The 6,000-nt window shown below is 43.8% G+C and overlaps 1 protein-coding gene across 1 annotated transcript in view; it reads right to left on the reverse strand.

Annotated features, from left to right (window-relative positions):
- The window catches only part of CD36 (CD36 molecule), a 91,428-nt gene extending 85,641 nt beyond the window's left edge, over positions 1–5,787 (reverse strand). Inside the window, exon 1 of the mRNA XM_050936925.1 lies at positions 5,720–5,787. The gene's annotated coding sequence lies outside the window, so the exon portion shown is untranslated. The remainder of the gene's footprint in view (positions 1–5,719) is intronic.
- Between the last annotated feature and the right edge of the window lie 213 nt (positions 5,788–6,000).

Below are 6,000 nucleotides of genomic sequence, written 5' to 3' on the forward strand. Positions count from 1 at the left end.
AGAGATGTTCTGACCAAACTACCGGCCAAAAGGAGGTATCCAGATGATGTCACCACCTCCACTAGCTCAGGCTGAATCCCGAACACCACCTGGTATGTGAGACTCTATCACATCCTCTCTCCCACTCCCAGTGTGTCCTTTTTCTTCCTCCACCTTATTTCTATTCTTTCCTATCCCCTTCTTTTTGACTTCTGTCTAATAAGTGTCGGGCTTAGACAGCCAAGGCTATATTTTGCAATTCTGCTATGAGCTTATGACCAGAGAGGCAGCTAAGAGCAATAGCCCAAACAGCCTTGGAACAACTGTGCCAGGTCTTGATGCGGGCTGATAAGACAATATCCCATGCTTGTGTTTTTCCAACAGTGAGGCTGCAAATGAAAGTCAACACCAGGGACTTAAGCTTCATTTTCTATCTTTGCTATTCTTGTATTTCCCCTTTTGTGTGTGCTTGTCGTCTTCTGCTTTCTAGGACACAGGACTGAACTAAGGTCCATTTATTTTCAGGACATAATCAGGGCATAAGATTTGTAGTGAGGGGGTGAATTTCACCCAAAATGCGGTGTGTCCAAACTGACAAAGACTATAACCGGGTCCAAAATAGAACTAGATAAGTTCATGTAGGATAAGTCCATCAATGGTTATTAGCCAAGATGGGCAGGGATGATGCCCCTAGCCTCTGTTCACCAGAACCTGGGAATGGGCAGCAGGGGATGGATCACTTGATGATTACCTGTTCTGTTCATTCCCTCTGGGGCACCTGATATTGTCCACTATTGGAAGACAGGATACTGGGATAGATGGACCATTGGTTTGACCCAGTATGGCCGTTCTTATGTTATGTTCTTATGTTCTTAACCTTGTGGTATCACCAAGAGAAGTCCATAGATATGAGAGGCAGACTGCAGGTACAGCATTATGGGGAATTAGTGGTCATGACAGGCAAACTCTGAGCATAGTCCTTAGAGAGCCATTGTTACAGGGCTGCTGATGAGGAAAGGAGAGACCACACTCTGATATTAGAGAACCTGATCAGAATGTACAAAGAGGGTATATTTGGAAAATTTGGGTCATGGCAGGAAAAAAAAACAAAACTATGAACTGTCCCCAGATGTGAAAGTATTCCCAGAGACAGAAGGAAAAGCCTTAAACAACATGAGGGAATTTGGATACATCATCTCAAATACTAACAGATTGTGAGTTTGAAATATAGCAGAAATATGTGTCCAGATTAAGGTCAGCAACCAGTTAACCCTCAGCATAGTGCCACAATGCATAAACTAACTGACAGAACTAGAGTGAGGTTAGTAGTAGTATTTACTGCTTCAGCAATGGACTGTCAGTGCTTGGAAAAGGAGCAGCCCCCGCTCTGAGTTGCTTACACCAGTGGTCTCCAAAGTGGGGTTCACAAGAGAATCCTTCGGCGCGACAGGGGGTGCATGCACAAAAATTTTTTACTGATAGGGGTGTGCGATCAAAAAAGTGTGGAGACCACTGGCTTACAGTATAACTTAGACCAGGATTAAGAAACAGACAAAGACGGAGAGTATAGTTAGGACAGAGGTGACGGCAGCTCATGAGTTCTGCTTTAGTTGCATTCCTGTTGTATCAGTTCCTTTTCTTCTATTTGTGGATGTAGTTTTTAGAGTTAGTGGAGTTTCTTTTCCCATTCTTTATAACCAATGGTATTGTTAGTGGCAAGAAGTAGCGACTGCTAAAAGGGCAGCAGTTGTAGATATGTGTGTTGGGAGAAGTCAGCCCCTGTGAAGGAAGTACCCTCCTTAATTGGATACTTACATAATGGTGGATGATCATATTTTTCACATATAAAAGATAACAGGCATGTAATCTTCAATGGTATCCAAAGTGATAGCATCCCCACTGACTCCTTTGTAGTCAAAAATCATATAATCATATTATTAAGCCTTATGAAGTGTTTGCCATATACACCAATGACGTGTTCTATTTGTTCAAAAAGGACAGGTTATCATAAAATGGAGGTGTACTGTGCAGATCCAGGTGAAAACTTTGAGGGTGTTTGGATCCAGGATTTGTTTCAGCCTGTTGCATAAACAATGCCCGTTTCTAAAGATCAGATCTGCATTGGAAATGTGCTGGTGTTTGGGAAGCTTTGAGTCAGCATTCTGGGTCAGACCTGTCTCTAATTCAATGATTATGTGAGAGTCTGGCCAGCACACTTTCAATATAAATAATCAATCAAGCAATATTTTGGTGGAGGGAATTTGTGCGTGTCTCCAAATCTGTGTGTGCCTTTCTGAAGAACCATGGTCTAGTGACTAAGAGCTTGATTGTACACCATTAACATAAGAATGACCATACTGGGTCAAGCCAATGGTCCATCTAGCCCAGTATCTGATCTTCCAACAGTGGCCAGTGACAGATTCTTTAGGGGGAATGAAGAGAACAGAACAATTATCAAGTGATCCATCCCTTTTCATCCACTCCCAGCTTCTGGTAGTCAGACGTTTAGGGATACCCAGAAGATGCGGTTGCATTCTTGACCATGTTGGCTAATAGCCATTGATGGACCTGTCCTCCATGAATTTATCTAATTATTGATTACTATTTAATAGATACAGTTTAATTGAATCAATTTATCAACATCAGTAGGAATTTTTCCATTGACTTGAATAGAGTAGGAACAAACTTAAGGCACAAGCCAAGGAGTTGGGAAATCTGGCTTCAGCCATTGAGTTGGCCACAGACCTGCTGCTTGGCCTTGACAAATGACTTACCCTTGATGATATGTATACACAGGACATGAAGGTGTGATTTTTAGCATGGGTATTTCCTCTGATGCACTGATGCAGATTCATGGCTGGTAAACAGTGGGAAGTGGAACCAAGACTTCTCCCATCTGCACAAAAGGGGAAGTAACAGTGTCCAGAAGTTTTGATTTTCAACAAAAAAACAAAAGTTTTTAACAAGAAGTTTTATGAAAATTATGTCCCATTTTTTGACCAGCTCTATATTTTGTTGTTGGAGATTTTGGAGTGTTTTAGTCCATTGTATACGTCCTATTTCTGGGTGCACTGAAATGCAAATTTTAAAAACACAGCCCAGTGATGATCTCAGCCACCATATATTGAAATGTTTGTTAAGCCCATCTCAAAGAAGAAAAGAATTCTCTTCCTGCTTAACACAATCCCTCCACAGACAATAGGAGTAAACACATGCATTTTGTCGAGTGTCAGCAAACTTGGCCCTGAGGGAGAAGTGAGTTCCAGAATGAAGGGCCCACCAACTACTAGATATAAAGATCTAGGAACTGCCACCTTGGGTGTCTCAGCTGATCCCTGCAGTTGATCAAGAGCATGATAAGTAGAGATAAGGTTTATAGGGCAGTCATGACCACAACCTCGATAGGCCAGAAACTATTCCTCTTACAGGTTTATAGTATTAGTTCTGTAGATCCCATGCTAATAGGATCACATGAGCAGTGCTTGGGAGAACTGACCAGCTTACCCAAAAACTAGAAGGGGGAATAGCAAAGAAAGCAGCAAGTGGTAGAACAAAGAGGAAAGAAGGAACAAGGAGAAATAAGGAGGAATGTGGCAAGGAGGAGCAACAAAGCACTGACCAGAATATGCACTGAGTTGTCACTAAGAATGAAATGCACCCTGGTTAGGAGGAACAACACAAGGGTCTCCCTTAACACCATTGAGGCCTCACAGCAGATGGGAGGCCATAGCAGAGCAGTCAACAAGGCTGCCTGCTCACCCCTTGTGCATTACAAAAGGGTCTCTGGGTCTGCGTAGTTCAGCATGGAAAGCCACAATAGGTTCAGGCCTGAGAAGGGACTGCACATTCACATTTATATGGATTCAGTGGCCTCATACTCCAGGCACAGAAGGGAGTAGCAAATGCTATTCCAGCCCATAGAAGTGAACAGTAGCGGTGAAGGGGCACAGGCAGCCCCTCACTCTAGCTGTGGGTCTGGATTTTGTCACCTGAAACACTGCATTCCACCTGCACAGAGCCTGAATTCTCAGCTTCCATGCAGCGGGAATGGATTTCATCTTTGCTGGACGGGATCTACCAGATGCTCCCCTGTCCCCGGAAGGGCAGCAGCAGCAGCCAGGCACCTTTGGAACAGAATGCAGATAGCTGGAGCTGCAATTTCAAACTTTAAAAATAACTTTTAATTAAAGGAAAATGCAAAAATGTTTAGAAAGACCTTTTCTTTTTTCAAAACATATTTAGGATGGTTCATTACTAATAAGCATAGCACCTAAATCAGCTTAGCTGCAGGAACACAAGTTCAAGCATAAAAATAAGAGGCATAAAAACCATTTATTGAAAAGCTAATCAAAATATGCATGTGCCTGTATCATGCCTCGATGGCCTTCTAAGGAAAGCAAATTCTAAAAGCAAGGCTCTCAGCAGAGGAAGCCATACCGCCAGGCAGAGCCCAGTTGTATCAGCCAAATTCATGGTTACATGTGCTGAGAGTGACATGTTGGAAAGTGGGCATAACATGCTGCAATTTGTACATTGAAAGGGTAGAAAGGTAAAATTGTAGTAAATAAAGGAACCAGTAAGGAACGTAAAAAGGTGTAGGATAAAGTAACCAACAGGAGGGCTTAAGAAAGCATAGGATACAGTAGTGTGTAGATTACACCTACTTACACTCCCTGTCACAGGTAGGGCTGTTCCATAGCACCTCCTGCAGAGCCAAGTGTGGTGTTGCAGCACTTCCTGCATTAGCCCACAGGTTGAGGTTGCCTGCTTGAAGCAGAGCAGTCAGTGCCAAAAGCTCAGCATAGGTCTCTGAACAGTTAACTAAGAATAACAAAACCCAGCATGTGGCTGTCTGCCTTTAAGCCAACAAAAACACCACAAGGGCAAGTTCTGACCTGGATCTACGGTTTGGGGCCAGCGATGAGGAAACCCTCCTCCTTACCCCACAGTGCCCCTGAGAAGCAGCAGGGAAGCCTTCCTAACTGACCTGCTGGCTCCCAGTTGGCCAATGTCTCCTACTAGCCCTTCTAGGCCTCAGGAGCACCAAAGTCATGTTGGTAGCCTGGTGAGAATGGATTTTCCTTGATCAGGGAGGTGTCAGCACTGTTGCCTCCAGCAGGAGCCAGAGAAGGAGTGATAGACCCCGTAGCACCCCCGATCATTTTTTAAATTTGGACTGGAGTGTTTAAGCTTAAGTTCTGCTAGCAAATGCTCCCAGACTGATCTTAACTGCAGTGACAAGGTATATGGTTCAAGGTAGTATCTCACATAGCTGGGCACCACACCATTCACAGCTTTGGAGAGAGCAACTGAGCCCTTGAATTGCACCAGGAGCAGGCAGACTGCCAGTGCAGAAACCTGAGCAATGGGTATGTATTCATGGCTGACAGCATCCCCTGTAGCAAACTGATTGGCTTTATTTACATTCGCTGACAATAATTACAAGAGTTGACTCACACTGTAGGTGGGCAGAATGCAGCTTTCATCCAAGCATGAGGTACTTGGAAATGCATGAGGCTTAAACAGACCATCGCTACTGCTTCATATTGTGATTCTTTTATGGGTGCAGTTGCATCAGGGGTTGGCCTGACAAACACACTACCCTCCTGCCTCTTGTGTTTGAATGTAGGATGTCATTATGGGGTATTCTCAGACCATTCCTCAAAATGTATAACTTGGTAGTGAGCAGAAATCAAATATGAGGAAACAGTGCAAGCTCCCACTCCACTTAAATCCTTACCTTCTCCACCTCCTTCTCCAGCAGTGGGACCCTCTGGTAGATCTGAGGAGCTAAACTCTCTTCAACTTTAGGACCCCGTACAGCAAGGACTTGGATCCACAGAAAAATTGATCTGTACTTCATTTGCCACTGCTTTGCCAGGTCTCGGGAGTACTACAGGCCTTAAGTGCCCCTGGAGAATTTCCCTGTAGGTCTGTCCAATCCTGATAGATCAACTAGGGAGAGGACAAACAATAGGCCTATTTAAAAATATAATACTGGACAATGAGGTGTTAATTGGT

This window comes from Gopherus flavomarginatus, chromosome 1, assembly GCF_025201925.1.
Source record: "Gopherus flavomarginatus isolate rGopFla2 chromosome 1, rGopFla2.mat.asm, whole genome shotgun sequence".
Taxonomy (NCBI): Eukaryota; Metazoa; Chordata; order Testudines; family Testudinidae; genus Gopherus; species Gopherus flavomarginatus.